The sequence below is a fragment of the Marmota flaviventris genome, chromosome 3 (genome assembly GCF_047511675.1).
Source record: "Marmota flaviventris isolate mMarFla1 chromosome 3, mMarFla1.hap1, whole genome shotgun sequence".
Classification (NCBI taxonomy): Eukaryota; Metazoa; Chordata; class Mammalia; order Rodentia; family Sciuridae; genus Marmota; species Marmota flaviventris.
This window is the reverse complement of record NC_092500.1, coordinates 30,769,945-30,791,188: the sequence shown is the minus strand read 5'-3', so window position 1 is coordinate 30,791,188 and position 21,244 is coordinate 30,769,945. Positions and strand designations below refer to the sequence as shown.

Below are 21,244 nucleotides of genomic sequence, written 5' to 3'. Positions count from 1 at the left end.
AATTGAAATGTATATTAAGCTACTATAACAAAAAATATATATAGTGGCTCAAATATCCTGTGGATCAAGAGATGAGTCAGGGACCACATAAAGATGGCCGCAAATAGAGTGCATCACACTCCGTGTACCGCGTCACTGTGCAGGTGAATAACGAGTTAGAGCAACAAAAAGCTATCTTGTTAGGAATTTACAGCAAAATAGGGGTGCACCGAAACCTAGAGGAAGGATTTCCAGCACCGAGGACCGGCTATTGAATCTCTAACACGAGCCAACTGTGCGACCAGAGTTCCAGGCTGACTGATCCGCCTCCCGTCTGAGCTTCGGGCTGAGTTCGGGATTTGAGACGGGGAAGAAAGCGGTCCAGTTCTATCTCCCACAACGGAAAGTCCACCAAGGAAGCCAGCAGCCACCATCTTAGAGAGCTAACGTCACCACCGCCACTCTCCGACAGATTGCAACAATAAAGCAGGTGTGTGTTACTCAGCCCATCTCCCATACAGCAGGGAATTCACATAAAATCTCTCCCAGGCTTTCTGGGGGAGGGATTATCAGAACGAGCCTGCATAGAGACACTGGGAAAGGTAGAGACACCTGACCTTCAACTCCCCCTCCCATCAGCAGTGAAAACAAAACCTGTCTAGCCAGCGCTGGGGGAGGGGCAAGCGGAAAAAGATCAAAACAATAGGGAGCCAGGCTTCCCAATAGCCACCCTCCACACCCAGCAAACTGTAGGCCCAGAGGACAGTTTGAACTGACGAGAGGCATCACACAAGGGAAGGCCGGGCTAGCAGGAGAAACCAGGGCTAGCAGGAGAAGCCAGGGGACGAGAGGCCAGGCCCTCACGACTGGGTGGCTAGAGATCGCCCACCCGCAGGCGACCAATTGCCCGCCTGCTGCCCGCACGACTGGGCGGCTAGAGATCGCTTGCCCGCCGGCGACAGCCCGCCCGCTGCCCGCACGACTGGGCGGCTGGAGACCGCCTGCCCACCAGCGACCGCCCGCCAGCGACCGATCGCCCGCCTGCTGCCCGCGCGACTGGGCAGCTGGAGACTGCCCGCCCGCAGGCGACCACACGCCCGCTGCCCGTGTGACTGGGCGGCTGGAGACCACCCGCCTGCCAGCGACCAACTGCCCGCCTGCTGCCTGCGCGACTGGGCGGCTAGAGACCCCCCGCCCGCGGCCCCCAGGACTGGGGGGCTGGAGACCGCCCGCACGCTGGCGACCGCGCGGCTAGACCCCGAGGTGTGGCCCAGCAGGTACGGCACAGACACTCTAGGAAGAGGTCTATAGCCAGGCCTTCATGAAGTAGCTAACCGGGAGCTGAAACCAACCAGAGACAGACCAGTCCCACCCCTCCTTTCGGACACCCCGGCAAGGAGCCTGGGGCCCGAAATAGCAGAGAGGTGACGTCACCAGAGTTCGGCCGTCGGAACTCCTTCCCAGGGGAATCCACTTTAGCAGGCATAGTCTACCACCACAAAGGAGAGACAACAGAGATATACAAAACCAAAACAAATTTATAGGAGAGAGCAGAAACACAGCAATCAAACAGAGCTGGAAAGTAACGTGAACATCATGAAAAAACAAGGGAAGAAAGGATTACAAACAATGAAGGACAACTTAAATCTACAGGAGGACCTAGACGCATCAGAAACATGGATAGGGAAAGAACTCAAGGCATACCTAACTCAGATGAAAAGGAATATTAGAGAAGACATGAGACAGCAAGTCCAAGCAATGAAAGTATATTTTGAAAACGAATTAAACAAACAAATTCAAATGGCAAAGAACGAGGTTACCAGGAGATAGAGATCTTAAAAAAAAAAATCAAACAGTAATCCTAGAAATGCAGGAAACTATAAACCAAATTAAAAACTCAAACGAGAATATTACAAATAGACTAGATCAAGTAGAAGTCAGAACATCAGATAATGAAGACAAAGTTTATCAACTTGAAAAGAATATAGTCAACACAGAAAAGATGCTTAAATCTCACGAGCAATCTATTCAAGAGATATGGGATGTCATAAAAAAACCAAATTTGAGAGTCATCGGGATAGAAGAAGGCATAGAGGTTCAAACCAAAGGAATGGACAACCTATTAAATGAAATAATTCTAGAAAACTTCCCAGAGATGAAGGATGGAATGGATTGCCAAATCCTGGAAGCCTACAGGACCCCAAACATTCAAAACCGTAATAGACCAACTCCAAGACATATAATTATGAAGATAGCCAACATACAGAACAAGGAGAGAATATTAAAAGCTACGAGAGAAAGGAGGCAGATTACATTCAAGGGTAAACCAATTAGGTTAACAACTGATTTTTCATCACAGACTTTGAAAGTGAGAATATCCTGGAACAATGTATTTCAAACGCTGAAAAATAATGGATTCCAACCAAGAATACTGTATCCAGCAAAATTAAGCTTCAGATTTGACAATGAAATTGAAATATTTCATGATAAACAAAAGCTAAAAGAATTTGCAGCCAGAAAACCAGCACTGCAAAGCATTTTGAGCAAAATACTACAAGAAGAGGAATTGAAAAATAGCACCCAAAACTAACAGCGGGAGGTATCTCAGTAAAGGGGGAGGAAAATAACCAAAGAGTAAAAACTAGCCAAACTAAAATAAATAAATAAATAAACATGACTGGAAGTACAAACCATATTTCAATTGTAACCTTAAATGTTAATAGCCTAAATTCACCAATCAAGAGACATAGGCTAGTAACCTGGATCAAAAAAACAAATCCAACAATATGCTGCCTTCAGGAGACTCATATGATAGGAAAAGACATACACAGGCTGAAGGTGAAAGGTTGGGAAAAATCATACCACTCACATGGCCCTCGGAAGCAAGCAGGAGTGGCCATACTCATATCAAATAAAATCAACTTCAAACCAAAGTTAATCAAAAGGGATAAAGAAGGACACTATATACTGTTAAAAGGAACCATCCACCAACAAGACATAGAAATTATCAATTTGTATGCACCAAACAATGGTGCTGCAACGTTCATAAAACAAACTCTCCTCAAGTTCAAGAGTCAAATAGACCACAACACAATAATTATGGGTGACTTCAACACACCGCTCTCGCCATTACATAGATCCTCTAGACAAAAGCTGAATAAAGAAACTATAGAACTCAATAGCACAATCAATAACCTAGACTTAACTGACATATATAGAATATATCAACCATCATCAAGTGGATACACGTTCTTCTCAGCAGCACATGGATCCTACTCAAAGATAGACCATATATTATGCCATAGGGCAACTCTTAGTAAATATAAAGGTGTGGAGACAATACCATGCACCATATCTGATCATAATGGAATGAAACTGGAAATAAATGATAAAAGAAGGAAGGAAAAATCCTACATCACATGGAAAATGAACAATATGTTACTGAATGATCAATGGGTTACAGAAGACATAAAGGAGGAGATAAAAAAAATTCTTAGAGATAAATGACAATACAGACACAACATACCGGAATCTATGGGACACAATGAAAGCAGTTTTAAGAGGGAAATTCATTTCCTGGAGTTCTTTCCTCAAAAAAAGAAAAAACCCAACAAATAAATGAACTCACACTACACCTCAAAACCCTAGAAAAGGAAGAGCAAAACAACAGCAAATGTAGTAGAAGACAAGAAATAATTAAAATCAGAGCAGAAATCAACAAAATTGAAACAAAAAAAACCATTGAAAAAATTGATAAAACTAAAAGTTGGTTCTTTGAAAAAATAAATAAGATCGATAGGCCCTTAGCCATGCTAACGAAGAGAAGAAGAGAGAGAACTCAAATTATTAACATACGGGATGAAAAAGGCAATATCACAACAGACACTACAGAAATACAGAAGATAATTAGAAAGTATTTTGAAACCCTATATTCCAATAAAATAGAAGATAATGAAGATATCGATAAATTTCTTAAGTCATACGATCTGCCCAGATTGAGTCAGGAAGACACACACAATTTAAACAGACCAATAACAAAGGAAGAAATAGAAGAAGCCATCAAAAGACTACCAACCGAGAGGAAGATGGCCACTGCGTACGGGGGTTGCTGAAGTGCTGAGCATGGTAATCAGAACAGCGGCTTTAATAGAGATTTCGCACAGTCTGTTAGAGCTCCTTTCACCATTAATCTGTAGCGGACCACTTTGCCAAGCAGCAGGAAGAACAAAGAAATCGAAAAAGAGACGCTTGGCTCCCGGACGCTTGGCTGCTCAGAGCCGCAGGTGCGTTGCTCCCATCTGCTTCCTCTTTCGCTTCGCTCCGGGCAGAGAAGCTGAATGTGTAATCAGCAGTGGATTGTAAGTACCCGAGGCAAAGAAAGCTCAGTGCGCCCCGCCTTTTTTTCTTTTTTTTTCTTTTTTTTTTGTTGAATATTTTTTATACAGGGAGAGTTTGTGGATTGGGATTGTTGGCGGGGCTGTGGTTTCTGTGCCGAAAATCCACTCCGCGGGAGCTGCCATTTGCTTTCTGCTTGCTGTCTTGATGGCTCTGTATACATTGTCTGGCAGCCGCACCTAGAGGTTGGAGCTGGGCTGCGTGCCAAGCCCTGTCCTCCAAAGGCTGGACTGCAGCCTCGAGCGCCTCGGTGGCCTGTTCGCCGCTGCACCTTCGGGCAGAGCCTGCTCTGGGGTCGTTCTGCACCCCCCTGCCAGGGGACCCGTGCTCCGGAGGAGGGGGACGGAGAGCCGCGGCGGCAGCCGCTTGGGCCCCAGGGGCTGGGAACCGGGCTGAAGAGCTGCGGAGGCCAGGGCGGCTCTGCTACGGTCACAGACGAGCGCAGCGCCCGTGAGCACGGCCCAGAGACGGAGGCGACAGCGGCAGGGTTTCATTTCTAGAAATCTGGACTGGAAACAGAAGCAGCAGTTTGTATAATCCCAAGAACTTGCTTATGCCAGGAAGCTGTAAGGGCAACATGAATATCATTGAGGAGAATTAACATGGTGGCAGGCACAGAGAGATCAAGTCTCTGACATCTTCAACTGCGCGGGCATAGGGAGCCGTAAACTGTCTAAATGCTGTTTGCTCAGGATCACTAGGCAATGCTGAGCTGACGTGGATCTGGGGTGTACAGGCTGGGCCCCTCAGAACACACACACAGAGCCCGAATCGGAGGCAATTAAGCTCCGGTTCGCCTGCTTCGTGTGACTCAGCACTAATGATCCCACTGAAATAATTGGTCAGCCCTTAGGAACTTACAGAGGTAAAAGCCAACTGAGCCTTCATAGGCAGTGGCCACAGGACTGAAACAGGGATTGGGAGAGACAGTCAGGACCCACCCGTTGCATTGGTCACCTGGCAAAGGGAACGAACGGTCACCATTTGCATGGGATACCACCATGGCAGAGAAATGGCGTCACGGGCGGAGGAGATAACTGCATTGAAACCAGTGCGACAGGTGTGTAATCCCCTAGTCATCTCTCTCCACACAGCGGGGAAACCTTAAGGGCCACTCCCAGCTCTCCTGTGAACGCAATAACCAGACCGAGGGAACCAGGAGTGGCGCGGGACTCGCGGCGCGGAACTCCCGGCTACCGCTCCCACCAGTGCTGACAACTGAGGTCTCTTGCACCAGCTACCGGGGGCGTGGCTACAGGAGGGCAAGCAAATTCGCTGGGGGATCTCAGCCCCAAGCTCTACAAACTTAGGATCTGAGGGAGGCAAACAGGGAGAGTGAGCCCAGGTGTTCACAAAAACAGGGCTCCCAGGAGCAGCAGACCTGGCGTGTAGCCAGTATTGTGGTGAGCGCCACAGGTGAGCACGGCCTGGCTTGAGGAAACACAAGACAAGGCCCTAGACACTCAGGATTGGAGACCCGCCCAGTCTAGGAGAAAGAGCTGCTGCACAGTGAATGGTTCCCACCTATTGAGAGGAGAAGCATGGCCCAGTGGGCACAGCTCCACCTACTGGAAGAGAAGTTAATAGAACTCTAGGACTGCATTTATTATTATTATTATTATTATTATTATTATTATTATCATCATTTTTTTCTTTTTCTTTTTCTTTTTTTTCTTCTTTTTCTTTCATTTTCAATTTTTATTTGTTGTTGTTCTTTAACTTTTTTCAATGTTTCTAATTTTTTTTAATTTTTTTATTTTATTACTATTATTATTTTTTTAAATTTTAATTTTAATTTTTTTATTATCATTATTATTTTTGTTAAAAATTTTTTTTCTCATCTTTTCTTTCTTTCTTTATTATCTAATCTTTGTTATTTTTGTTTCTTTTGTCTTTTCATTTCTTTTCAATTTTTTTATTCCCCCTTCCTTGAATTCTACCTGCCTACTCTCATTCTCTTTAGTGACTTCTTCCCTTCCCTTCTAATATCTTTCCTCCCAAGCATCAAATAAATCTATAAGAATAAACAGAAACTCAGCAGTCAAACAGAACAAGAAGTAACATGAGCAGCATAAAAAAGCAAGGAAGAAAAGGAGTACAAACAATGAAGGACAGCCTAAATATTCAGGAGGACCTAGAGTCAGCAGAAAAAAATGGTCATATAAAGAACTCAAGGAATACCTTAGACAGATGGAATGGAACCTTAAAGAAGATACGAGACAGCAAATCCAAACAGTGAAAGAACACTTTGAAAATTAATTACATAAACAGATAAAAGAAGAAGTTAAGCATCTTTATCAGGAGATAGAGATTATAAAAAAAAACCAAACAATAATTCTAGAAATGAAGGAAACGATAAACCAAATTAAAAACTCAATTGAGAGTATCACCAACAGAGTGGAGCAAGTAGAAGCCAGAACATCAGATAATGAAGACAAAATATATCATCTTGAAAAGAGCCTAGCCAACTCAGAAAGGCTGGTTAAAAACCACGCGAAAAACATCCAAGAGATATGGGATAACATAAAAAAACAAAACCTACGAGTCATCGGGATAGAAGAAGGTACAGAGATTCAAACCAAGGGAATGAGTAGCATGCTGAATGAAATAATTACAGAAAACTTTCCAGAAATAAAAAAGGAAATGGATATACAAATTGTAGATGCATACAGGACACCGAGCACACAAAATCACAGTAGACCAACGCCAAGACACATTGTTATGAAGATATCCAATATACAGAACAAAGAGAAAATATTAAAAGCTACAAGAGACAGGAGGCAGATTACATTCAGGGGTAAACCAATAAGGTTAACAATGGATTTTTCATCACAGACGCTGAAAGCGAGAAGATCCTGGAACAACGTATTTCAAACACTGAAAGACAATGGATGCCAACCAAGAATTCTGTATCCAGCAAAATTAAGCTTCAGGTATGACAATGAAATAAAAATCTTTCATGATAAACAAAAGCTAAAAGAATTTGCAGCCAGAAAACCAGCATTGCAAAGCATCTTGAGCAAAACACTACACGAGGAAGAAATGAAAAACAATAACCAAAACCATCAGTGGGAAGTGCCTCTATAAAGACAGAGGGCAGGGGGAAAGCTAACCATGGGGAAACAAACTAAATTAAAAAAAAAAAAAGAAGATAAATAACCAAACATGGCTGGAAGTACAAACCATATATCAATAGTAACTCTAAACGTTAATGGCTTAAACTCTCCAATAAAGCGACATAGGCTGGTAACATGGATTAAAAAAACAAATCCAACAATATGCTGCCTCCAGGAGACACATCTGATTGGAAAAGACATACACAGGCTGAAGGTGAAAGGTTGGGAAAAAATATACCACTCACACGGTCCTCGTAAGCAAGCAGGGGTGGCCATCCTCATATCGAATAAAATTGACTTCAAGACTAAATTAATCAAAAGGGATAAGGAAGGACATTATATACTGTTAAAAGGAACCATTCACCAACAAGAAATAACAATTATCAATATTTATGCACCAAATAATGGTGCTGCGACGTTCATAAAACAAATTCTCCTCAAGTTCAAGAATCAAATAGACCACAACACAATAATTATGGGTGACTTCAACACACCTCTCTCACAATTGGACAGATCCTCCAAACAAAAGCTGAATAAAGAAACTATAGAACTCAATATCACAATCAACAACCTAGACTTAACTGACATCTATAGAATATATCAACCATCATCAAGTGGATATACTTTTTTCTCAGCAGCACATGGATCCTTCTCAAAAATAGACCATATATTATGCCATAGGGCAACCCTCAGTAAATATACAGGGGTGGAGATAATACCATGCATTTTATCTGATCATAATGGAATGAAACTGGAAATCAATGATAAAAGAAGGAAGGAAAAATCCTACATCACATGGAAAATGAACAATATGTTACTGAATGATCAATGGGTTACAGAAGACATAAAGGAGGAAACCGAAAAATTCTTAGAGATAAATGAAAATACAGACACAACATACCGGAATCTATGGGACACAATGAAAGCAGTTTTAAGAGGGAAATTCATCGCTTGGAGGTCATTCCTCAAAAAAAGGAAAAACCAACAAATAAATGAGCTCACACTTCATCTCAAAGCCCTAGAAAAGGAAGAGCAAAACAACAGCAAATGTAGCAGAAGGCAAGAAATAATTAAAATCAGAGCGGAAATCAACGAAATTGAAACAAAAGAAACCATTGAAAAAATTAACAAAACTAGAAGTTGGTTCTTTGAAAAAATAAATAAGATCGACAGACCCTTAGCCATGCTAACGAAGAGAAGAAGAGAGAGAACTCAAATTACTAACATACAGGATGAAAAAGGCAATATCACAACAGATGCTACAGAAATACAGAAGACAATTAGAAATTATTTTGAAAACCTATATTCCAATAAAATAGAAGATAGTGAAGACATCGATAAATTCCTTAAGTCATATGATTTGCCCAGACTGAGTCAGGAGGATACTCACAACTTAAACAGACCAATAACAATAGATGAAATAGAAGAAGCAATCAAAAGACATCCAACCAAGAAAAGCCCAGGACCGGATGGGTATACAGCGGAGTTTTACAAAACCTTTAAGGAAGAATTAATACCAATATTTTTCAAGTTATTTCAGGAAATAGAAAAAGAAGGAGCTCTTCCAAATTCATTCTATGAGGCCAACATCACCCTGATTCCGAAACCAGACAAAGACACCTCAAAGAAAGAAAACTAAAGACCAATATCTCTGATGAACCTAGATGCAAAAATCCTCAATAAAATTCTGGCGAATCGGATACAAAGGCACATCAAAAAAATTGTGCACCATGATCAAGTAGGATTCATCCCTGGGATGCAAGGATGGTTCAATATACGGAAATCAATAAATGTTATTCACCACATCAATAGACTTAAACATAAGAACCATATGATCATCTCAATAGACGCAGAAAAAGCATTCGACAAAGTACAGCATCCCTTTATGTTCAAAACATTAGAAAAACTAGGGATAACAGGAACTTACCTCAACATTGTAAAAGCTATCTATGAAAAGCCTCAGGCTAGCATCATTCTCAATGGAGAAAAATTGAAGGCATTCCCCCTAAAATCTGGAACAAGACAGGGATGCCCTCTATCACCACTTCTATTCAATATAGTTCTCGAAATACTGGCCAGAGCAATTAGACAGACGAAAGAAATTAAAGGCATAAAAATAGGAAAGGAAGAACTTAAATTATCACTATTTGCAGATGACGTGATTCTATACCTAGAAGACCCAAAAGGGTCTACAAAAAAACTACTAGAACTAATAAATGAATTCAGCAAAGTGGCAGGATATAAAATCAACACGCATAAACCAAAGGCATTTCTGTATATCAGCGACAAAACTTCTGAAACGGAAATGAGGAAAAACACTCCATTCACAATATCCTCAAAAAAAATAAAATACTTGGGAATCAACCTAACAAAAGAGGTGAAAGATTTATACAATGAAAACTACAAAACCCTAAAAAGAGAAGTAGAAGAAGATCTTAGAAGATGGAAAAATATACCCTGTTCATGAACTAACATCATCAAAATGGCGATATTACCAAAAGTTCTCTATAGGTTTAATGCAATGCCAATCAAAATCCCAACGGCATTTCTTGTAGAAATGGATAAAGCAATCATGAAATTCATATGGAAAAATAAAAGACCCAGAATAGCAAAAGCAATTCTAAGCAGAAAGTGCGAATCAGGCGGTATAGCGATACCAGACTTCAAACTATATTACAGAGCAACAGTAACAAAAACAGCATGGTACTGGTACCAAAACAGGAGGGTGGACCAATGGTACAGAATAGAGGACACAGAGACTAATCCACAAAACTACAACTATCTTATATTTGATAAAGGAGCTAAAAGCATGCAATGGAGGGAGGATAGCATCTTCAACAAATGGTGCTGGGAAAACTGGAAATCCATATGCAACAAAATGAAACTGAATCCCCTCCTCTCGCCATGCACAAAAGTTAACTCAAAGTGGATCAAGGAGCTAGATATCAAATCAGAGACTCTGCGTCTGATAGAAGAAAAAGTTGGCGCCGATCTACATATTGTAGGGTCGGGCTCCAAATTCCTTAATAGGACACCCATAGCACAAAAGTTGATAACAAGAATCAACAAATGGGACTTACTTAAACTGAAAAGTTTTCTCTCAGCAAGAGAAACAATAAAAGAGGTAAATAGGGAGCCTACATCATGGGAACAAATTTTTACTCCTCACACTTCAGATAGAGCCCTAATATCCAGAGTATACAAAGAACTCAAAAAATTAAACAATAAGAAAACAAATAACCCAATCAACAAATGGGCCAAAGACCTGAACAGACACTTCTCAGAGGAGGACATACAATCAATCAACAAGTACATGAAAAAATGCTCACCATCTCTAGCAGTCAGAGAAATGCAAATCAAAACCACCCTAAGATACCATCTCACTCCAGTAAGATTGGCAGCCATTATGAAGTCAAACAACAACAAGTGCTGGTGAGGATGTGGGGAAAAGGGTACTCTTGTACATTGCTGGTGGGACTGCAAACTGGTGCGGCCAATGTGGAAAGCAGTATGGAGATTCTTGGGAAAGCTGGGAATGGAACCACCATTTAACCCAGCTATTGCCCTTCTTGGACTATTCCCTGAAGACCTTAAAAGAGCGTACTACAGGGATACTGCTACATCAATGTTCATAGCAGCACAATTCACAATTGCTAGACTGTGGAACCAACCCAGATGCCCTTCAATAGATGAATGGATAAAAAAAATGTGGCATTTATACACCATGGAGTATTACGCAGCACTAAAAAATGACAAAATCATAGAATTTGCAGGGAAATGGATGGCACTAGAGCAGATTATGCTTAGTGAAGCTAGCCAATCCCTAAAAAACAAATACCAAATGTCTTCTTTGATATAATGAGAGCAACTAAGAACAGAGCAGGGAGGAAGAGCAGGAAGAAAAGATTAACATTAAACAGATACATGAGGTGGGAGGGAAAGGGAGAGAAAAGGGAAATTGCATGGTAATGGAGGGAGACCCTCATTGTTATACAAAATTACATATAAGAGGTTGTGAGGGGAATGGGAAAATAAACAAGTAGAGAAATGAATTACAGTGGATGGGGTAGAGAGAGAAGATGGGAGGGGAGGGAGGGGGGATAGTAGAGGATAGGAAAGGTAGCAGAATACAACAGTTACTAATAGGGCATTATGTAAAAATGTGGATGTGTAACCGATGTGATTCTGCAATCTGTATTTGGGGTAAAATTGGGAGTTCATAACCAACTTGAATCTAATGTATGAAATATGATATGTCAATAGCTTTATAATGTTTTGAACAACCAATAAAAAAAAAAAAAAGACTACCAACCAAGAAAAGCCCTGGACCGGATGGGTATACAGCGGAGTTTTACAAAACCTTCAAAGAAGAATTAATACCAATACTTTTCAAGCTATTTCAAGAAATAGAAAAAGAAGGAGCTCTTCCAAATTCATTCTATGAGGCCAACATCACCCTGATCCTGAAACCAGACAAAGACACTTCAAAGAAAGAAAACTACAGACCAATATCTCTAATGAACTTGGATGCAAAAATTCTCAATAAAATCCTGGTGAATCGAATACAAAAGCATATCAAAAAAATTGTGCACCATGATCAAGTAGGATTCATCCCTGGGATGCAAGGCTGATTCAATATATGGAAATCAATAAATGCTATTCACCACATCAATAGACTTAAAGATAAGAACCATATGATCATCTCGATAGATGCAAAAAAAGCATTCGACAAAGTACAGCATCCCTTTATGTTCAAAACACTAGAAAAACTAGGGATAACAGGAACTTACCTCAACATTGTAAAAGCTATCTATGCTAAACCTCAGGCTAGCATCATCCTAAATGGAGAAAAACTGAAGGCATTCCCTCTAAAATCTGGAACAAGACAGGGATGCCCTCTCTCACCACTTCTATTCAATTTAGTTCTTGAAATACTAGCCAGAGCAATTAGACAGACAAAAGAAATTAAAGGCATAAAAATAGGAAAAGAAGAACTTAAATTATCACTATTTGCGGATGACATGATAATATATTTAACAGACCCAAAAGGGTCTACAAAAAAACTGCTAGAGTTAATAAATGAATTCAGCAAAGTGGCAGGATATAAAATCAACACGCATAAATCAAGGGCATTCATGTATATCAGCAACAAAACTTCTGAAATGGAAATGAGGAAAACCACTCCATTCACAATATCCTCAAAGAAAATAAGATACTTGGGAATCAACCTAACAAAAGAGGTGAAAGATTTATACAATGAAAACTACAGAACCATAAAGAGAGAGACAGAAGAAGATCTTAGAAGATGGAAAAATGTACCCTGTTCATGGATAGGCAGAACTAACATCATCAAAATGGCGATATTACCCAAAGTTCTTTACAGGTTTAATGCGATGCCAATCAAAATCCCAACGGCATTTCTTGTAGAAATAGATAAAGCAATCATGAAATTCATATGGAAAAATAAAAGACCCAGAATAGCAAAAGCAATTCTAAGCAGGAAGTGTGAATCTGGAGGTATAGCGATACCAGATTTCAAACTGTACTACAGAGCAATAGTAACAAAAACAGCATGGTACTGGTACCAAAACAGGCAGGTGGACCAATGGTACAGAATAGAGGACACAGAGACCAATCCACAAAATTACAACTTTCTTATATTTGATAAAGGGGCTAAAAGCATGCAATGGAGGAAGGATAGCATCTTCAACAAATAGTGCTGGGAAAACTGGAAATCCATATGCAACAAAATGAAACTGAATCCCTTTCTCTTGCCATGCACAAAAGTTAACTCAAAATGGATCAAGGAGCTAGTTATCAAATCAGAGACACTGCGTCTGATAGAAGAAAAAGTTGGCTACGCTCTACATACTGTGGGGCCGGGCTCCAAATTCCTCAATAGGACGCCCATAGCCCAAGAGTTAATAACAAGAATAAACAAATGGGACTTACTTAAACTAAAAAGTTTTTTCTCAGCAAGAGAAACAACAAGAGAGGTAGATAGGGAGCCTACATCCTGGGAACAAATTTTTACCCCTCACACTTCAGATAGAGCCCTAATATCCAGAATATACAAAGAACTCAAAAAATTAAACAATAAGATAACAAATAACCCAATCAACAAATGGGCCAAGGACCTGAACAGAAACTTCTCAGAGGAGAACATACAATCAATCAACAAGTACATGAAAAAATGCTCACCATCTCTAGCAGTCAGAGAAAAGCAAATCAAGGTCACCCTAAGATACCATCTTACTCCAGTAAGATTGGCAGCCATTATGAAGTCAAACGAAAATAAGTGCTGGTGAGGATGTGGGGAAAAGGGTACACTTGTACATGGCTGGTGGGACTGCAAATTGGTGAGGCCAATTTGGAAAGCAGTATGGAGATTCCTGGGAAAGCTGGGAATGGATCCACCATTTGACCCAGCTATCGCCCTTCTCAGACTATTTCCTGAGGATCTTAAAAGAGCGTACTATAGGGATACTGCCACATCAATGATCATAGCAGCACAATTCACAATAGCAAGACTGTGGAACCAACCTAGATGCCCTTCAATAGATGAATGGATAAAAAAATGTGGCATTTATACACAATGGAGTATTACGCAGCAATAAAAATGACAAAATCATGGGATTTGCAGGGAAATGGATGGCATTAGAGCGGATTATGCTAAGCGAAGCTAGCCAATCCTTAAAAAACAAATGCCAAATGTCTTCCTTGATATAAAGAGAGCAACTAAGAACAGAACAGGGAGGAAGAGCATGATGAAAAGATTAACATTAAACAGAGACGAGTGGGGGGAGAGAGAAGGGAAATCATATGGAAATGGTAGGAGACCCTCAATGTTACACAAATTACATATAAGAGGTTGTGAGGGGAAAGGGGGGGGGAACAAGGGAGAGAATTGAACAACAGCAGATGAGGTAGAGAGGGAAGATGGGAGGGGAGGGGAGGGGGGATAGTAGGGAATAGGAAAGGTAGCAGAATACAACAGTCACTAATATGCCATTATGGAAAAATGTGAATGTGTAACCGATGTGATTCTGCAATTTGTATTTGGGGTAAAAATGGGAGTTCATAACCCACTTGAGTCAAATATATGAAAGATGATATGTCATGAGCTTTGTAATGTTTTGAACAACCAATAAAAAAAAGAGAGAGAGAACTTCTCCTCTATGTTGGAAAAAAGAATAACAATAGGCAGAGTAAGGGACAGGGAGCAATGATTCCAGGCAAGGGTCTATTAGGGGTCAATAATCCTTTAGAACAAGAACATACGAGTGGGAAGGAAGACAGGCATGGAACCTGTGACCTTGCCCACTACCTCAGTTTTTGGACAAGATCTCTGAGCTCTCATGGGGCCCAAGGGCTTGGTTTATCTTTGGGCCAACTTTTAGAAAGGAAGCAGAAAATCTTGTTTCTGAATGTATACATAAAATCCATGCTTACAATTATACATTTAAGAGGTGGGAGGGAAAGGGAGAGAAAAGGGAAATTACATGGAAATGGAAGGAGACCCTCATTGTTACACAAAATTACATATAAGAGGTTGTGAAGGGAGTGGGAAAAAAACAAGGAGAGAAATGAATTACAGTAGATAGAGTAGAGAGAGAAGATGGGAGGGGAGGGGAGGGGGGATAGTAGAGGATAGGAAAGGTAGCAGAATACAACAGTCACTAATATGGCAATATGTAAAAACGTGGATGTGTAACCCATGTGATTCTGCAATCTGTATTTGGGGTAAAAATGGGAGTTCATAACCCACTTGAATCTAATGTATGAAATATGATATGTCAAGAGCTTTGTAATGTTTTGAACAACCAATAAAAAAATGCTAAAAAAAAAAAAGAGAGATGAGTCAGGGGATAGGTTAGCAATTCAGGAAAGATATCTCCACTCAAAAGTTATCCCCGATCTTGGTTCCTTCTCCTGCTGTTGTATCATCATCTCAGGGGAGTTTATTGTTGAAGCTGCTATTCTTGCATTCTAGTCATTGGGAAGAGAAAAGAGAGGCAGGAGTGGGTGTGTAGCACTCTTTTACATTTAAAGATGCAACACTAAAGTAGCACATATAATTCTGGTTGCATCATATTATCATATTAAGTAGAATTTAATTCACAGCTGTATCTAGCTTGAAGGGAGACTGGAAAATGTCTACTCTCCTGGCCATATAATCTCCTGGATCATGGGTGAGGAGCAGATTTCCTATTAGAAGAAGGAAGGTTGACTGTATCCTGAGTGACAATCATATATCTTATTGTATGTATTCATTATAATTATTATTACATTGAATATTAAATCTTTCATATTTATCCCCATTGTTACATTAAATAATATTAGGTTATTTTAATAACTATAAACCTCAGGATAGAGATAAATCACATTATATCCATTCACCTACTAATGGATATTAAGATATAAATATCTAATAAATAGCATCCCTCTTCTTGATTAGAGTTGAGCCAATTTAGAATCAGTTTTATCATATGAAAAATTATCTTAAGAAAAGATAGTCTGTAAGTACACAACCAGGCAAGCTATCACAGAAGCCACAGGGCAGAGAGGTTCATAGATCAAAACAAAATGCTAAAATTGCAGGGCTTAATAAATCAACATAAAATAGAAGATGAAAAGATTGCTAGAGCTAATAAATTCAGCCAAGTAACCATTTATAAAACCACATACAAAAGTTGATAGCTTTCCTATATACCAATAAGATATCATAAAAACAATACTGTTTTATTCAGCTTCTTTTGCTTCAGTGACCCAAAAAGAATAAATTTAGAGGAGGAAAAATTTATTTGGGGACTCACAGTTTCAGAGGTCACTATCCATATATAGTTGGCTCCATTCCTTGGGGATGAGGTGAGGCAGAATATCATGGCAGAAGTGTGTGGTGGAGGAAAGCAGCTGGGAACGTGGCACCCAGGAACCAGAGTAAGACTTAAACTCAGCTCACAAAATATATACTCCAAAGACACATTCCCAGTAACCCACCTCTTCCAGCCATACCCTTCCTGCCTTCAGCTAACACTCAGTTAAATCCTATCAGGTGATTAACTCACTGATAGGGTTAAGGCTCTCATGACCCAATCATTTTACCTCTACCTTTTTACATTGTCTCACACATGAGCTTTTATCTAAACCATAAAATGTCCCATTCATAATAACCTACAAAAATAACTAGGAATAAATCTAACCAAGGAAGTAAAAGACCTCTACAAAGAAAACTAGAGATTATTGAGGAAAGAAATTAAAGAAGATATAAGAAAATGAAAAAAAAATAAACTCCCATGTTCATGGATAGGCAGAATTAATATTGTTAAAGTGGTCATATTGCCAAAAGCATTATACAGTGTGGGAGGCCGTCATGTCATGTGACCAGCATTTTCCCCTCCTGATCAGTTGAGGCACTGTCGGTCATCTCTGATGATCTGCTTTCTTTTAAGTTTCGGAAGACTGTAGCCCCCATCTTGAGGGTGGTAAAAAAATGCAGCCAAATGTGTCTTCATGTGTGGGTGTGCCTTCCTACATCCCCCAGGGATGGAGTTACCTTACCTGTCCTTGTAACTCGACCCCTCTTGACCTTTACTGGATGGAAATTTCTAAAGAATCTAGAGTCCTCCCAATAAAAGTCCCCTCTGAAATGTGTGTTCTCTCTCTCTCTCTCTCTCTCTCTCTCTCTCTCTCTCTCTCCAGCCTCCCGTGATATTCCTCCCTCTCCCATTTGGGGAGTTTGAGGTCAAGGGCAGAGGAGCCGTCCTGGGGCTTGAAATTAAGGTAAATTGTGCATCTGTGTTTTATTTGATGCCTTAGGGAATTCACTAGAGTGACCTCTAGTTTAGCTGCCTGTGCTGGACACGGGTGGGAATACAGGTTCAATGTAATTCTCATCAAAATACTAATGACATTCTCCACAGAATTAGAAAACTCAGTGCTAAAATTCATTTGGAAGAATATAACACCCAGAATAATCAAAGCAATTTTAAGCCAAAAAATCAATGCTGGAGGCATCATAATCCCTGACTTCAAATTATACTATGGAACTTTAGTAACAAAAACTGCATGATACTGGCATAAAAACAGACACATAGATCAATGGTACAGAATAGAAGACCCAGAGGCCCACATAGATATAGTCATTTGATCCTTGATAAAGATGCCAAAAACATGTATTAGAGAAAAAAAACAGCCTTTTCACTAAATAGTACTGAGAAAACTGGCTATCTATATATAGAACAATGAGATTAGGTCCTTATCTGTCACCCTGCACAAAAGTTAACTCAAAATAGATCAAAGGCCTTGGAATTAGACCAGAAACTGCAAATCTTAGAAAAAAATGTAGGGTCCACACTTCAACATATAGGCACAGGCAATAAGTTTCTTAATAGGATCCCTAAAACTCAGGAAATAATGCCAAGAATTAATAAATGGAATGGCATCAAATTAAAAAGCCTCACAGCAGAGAAATCTTTGCTAGTTACTCTTCTGGTAGAGGATTAATATCCAGAAAATATAAAGAACTCAAAAAATTTCACACCAAAAACCAACCCAATTAATAAATGGACAAATGAGCTAGATAGACACATCTCAAGAGAAGAAATTCAAATGGTCAACAGGTATATGCAAATATGTTTAACATCATTAGCAATTAAGGTAATCCAGATCAAAACTACACTGAGATTTCATGTCACTCCAATCAGAATGGTAGTCATCAACAATATGAACAATAATAAATTCTGGAGGATGTTGAGAAAAAGGAATATTTTTACACTATTGGTGGGAATTTTAAATTAGGACAACTACTATGGAAATCAGTATGGAGGTTCCCCAAAAATCTAGAAATAGAGACACCATAGGATCCACCATATAACACTCCTCAGAATTTATCCTAAAGTACTAAAGTCATAACACTATATTGATACATGCATTTCCATGTTTATAGCAGCACAATTCACAGCAAACCAGCCGAGGTGTCCTTTGGTGGATGAATGGATAAAGAAAATGTGGCATACACACACACGGTGGAGTTTTAGTCAGACATAAAGAAAAACAAAATCATGTCATTTGTAGAAAATTGGCTGGAACTTGAGAACAATATGTCAAGTGAAACAAACCAACCTCAAAGGTCAAGGGTCAAAGTTTTCCCTCAGATCTGGAAGCTAGAGAGGAAAAAGGCAAAGAAAACTGGGGGGGTCTTATGAAAATTGAAATGAGATCAATAGAAAGAGGAAGAGGACTAGCAGAAGAAAGGAGGGTAGGGAAAGGGGAAATACAGGGGAATGATATTTGTCAAACTACATTGTTATATTGTGTGCATGGACAAATACATAACAACAAATCTGAATATTGTATGAATCTGTAATACACTAATAAAAATGTGGAAAGAGGCCAGGCAGGGTGGCATACACCTGTAATCCCAGCAGCTCAGGAGGCTAAGTCAGGAGAATCACAAGTTCAAAGCCAGCTTCAGCAACTTAGGGAGGCACTAAGCAACTTAGCAATCCTGTCTCAATATTTTAAAAAAAATTTAAAAAAATGAATAGATATATAGCTCAGTTAAGAATCCCTGGGGGTCAATCTCCAGTACTTACCCTGCCTTCAAAAAGAAGGCCCACAAAAGATAAAGAATGTTCTCTCTCTCTCTCTCTCTCTCTCTCTCTCTCTCTCCCCTGCATCAGCCTTCTCCTACTGGGGCTGTGGTTGTGAGGACTAGAGTTGAATTTTGAGGCTATGGAGTCCACAGTTACAAGTTAACCAACATAAATTCTTGCTTTATTGAAGAGGCCCAGTGGCAATTAGCCTCATAAGCAACTATGGATTTTAACTGCGTTTTCTGGGCAGAGAACTTGTAGGACCAGAATGGTGTCACCAATGGATAGCTTATTTAAGACCTCATAAATATCGACTGCTGCTTCATGTATATTATCCAAATTAAATGCTTACCCTTTCTTCTCTTGTTGCTTAATCATCATCACAGGGGAGCTCATAGTTGAAGCTATCGTTCTTGCATTCTAGCCACTGAAAAGAGAGAATAGAGGTCGGGGTAAGATGCTGAGGCTTATAGCATGCTGAGAAGTTAGTCTTGCTAAATGAAAGGCAGGGCTGGGTGGTGCTTGTTCAAGGCCTCAAGTGCAATGTCTTACCTTTTTGAAATCAGTCATACACATGTAAGCAAAGTCACTTTTAGCTGAAGGAAACCACTATGGTAAAAATCCCCCAGCCATAGCCTAGCAAATATCCCCAAAGCTGAGACATTTCCTGTCCTGCCCACACTTAAAGCCTCTTTATTCCATATGCTCTTTTCTTCCCCAGATTATATAATTATTGCTTGTTTTTCAATGTTGGTAGTCAAATGGCTCATAAATAGTATCCATCTGGACCAACTGACTTAAAAAAAAAAGAGAGAAAAGAGAAAGAAAAATAGAAATTAAAATATCACCTTTTTACTGGTAAAAGCTTGAAAAATTGTCTTATATCTATGGGCAAATAGCTTTCCTAAAGCTGTATCCTACAGGATAAGTCACAGGTTGAAGTCACCTATTGTAGTCCTCCCCATACCAACAAGGCAATGTTAGCCCAGTCAAATTTCCAGAAAGGAGCAGAGCATTATGTGTACTTCTTGCATGGTAGTAAAGTACCCAGAAAAAAAAGAAGAGAAAGTATCCACACTAGGCAGTTTCATTTCCAATGTCAAACTCTCTAATAATTTACTGCACTTCCTGTGAAGAGGAGAATATGCACTAGTTAGTGTCCCTCTCCTGGAGCAGCAAAACATCATCATAAGTGTTTTAACTCAACAATAAATAAGATAATGCTTTCCAGTTTTTTCACTATTAAAAATAATGCTGCAATGTAAATTTTTGCAAAATGCTAGGTATCTTTAGAATATACCTAGGAGAGGATTTTCTAGGCCATATTATATCCAGTGACATATGCTGTTGAATTGTTCTCTATAGTGGTTAAATGATCTACATTTCCACCATTAGAATGTAAGGTCCATTGACCTCTATCTTTGGTATAGCTAGATGTTGTAAAAAATCAATCAATCAATCAATCAATAAACAAGTCATCTTCTGGGTATGAAGTGGTATCTCTATATAAAAATGACTTCAATTTGTATTTACAATATCTTCATGAAATTGAACTTCTTTTTTTGTTGTTGTTGTTCTTCACTGGCAAATTTTATTTTCTTTTTTTAAATTTTAATTTGTTATATATGACAACAGGATGCATTACAATACATATTACACATATGGAGCACAATTTTTCATATCTCTGGTTGTACACAAAGTAGAGTCACATCCTTCGTGTCTTCATACATGAACTTAGGGTAATGATGACTGTCACATTCCACCATTTTTCCTACCCTTATGTTCCCTACCTTCCCCTCCCTCCTCTTTTCCCATTTGCCCTATCTAAAGTTCATTTAATCCTCCCATCCCCTCATCCTGAAGTATATTATGGATCAGCATCCTTAAATCAGAGAAATCATTTGGCATTTGTTTTTGGGGGGGATTGGATAATTTCATTTAGCATTATATTCTCCAGCTCCATCCATTTACCTGCAAATGCCATGATTTTATTCTCTTTTAATGCTGAATAATATTTCATTGTGTATATATACCACATTTTCTTTATCCATTCATCTACTGAAGTGCATCTAGATTGGTTTCACAGTTTAGCTATGTGAATTGTGTTACTATAAACATTGAAGTGACTGTGTCCCTATAGTAAGCTGTTTTTAAGTC

At 39.6% G+C, this 21,244-nt stretch overlaps 1 long non-coding RNA gene across 1 annotated transcript in view; it reads right to left on the bottom strand.

Moving 5' to 3' along the window:
• Nucleotides 1–21,244, bottom strand: part of LOC139704991 (uncharacterized) — a 123,310-nt gene that overhangs the window by 49,970 nt on the left and 52,096 nt on the right. Inside the window, exon 2 of the long non-coding RNA XR_011706916.1 lies at nt 19,440–19,514. This is a non-coding gene — a long non-coding RNA (uncharacterized lncRNA). The remainder of the gene's footprint in view (nt 1–19,439; nt 19,515–21,244) is intronic.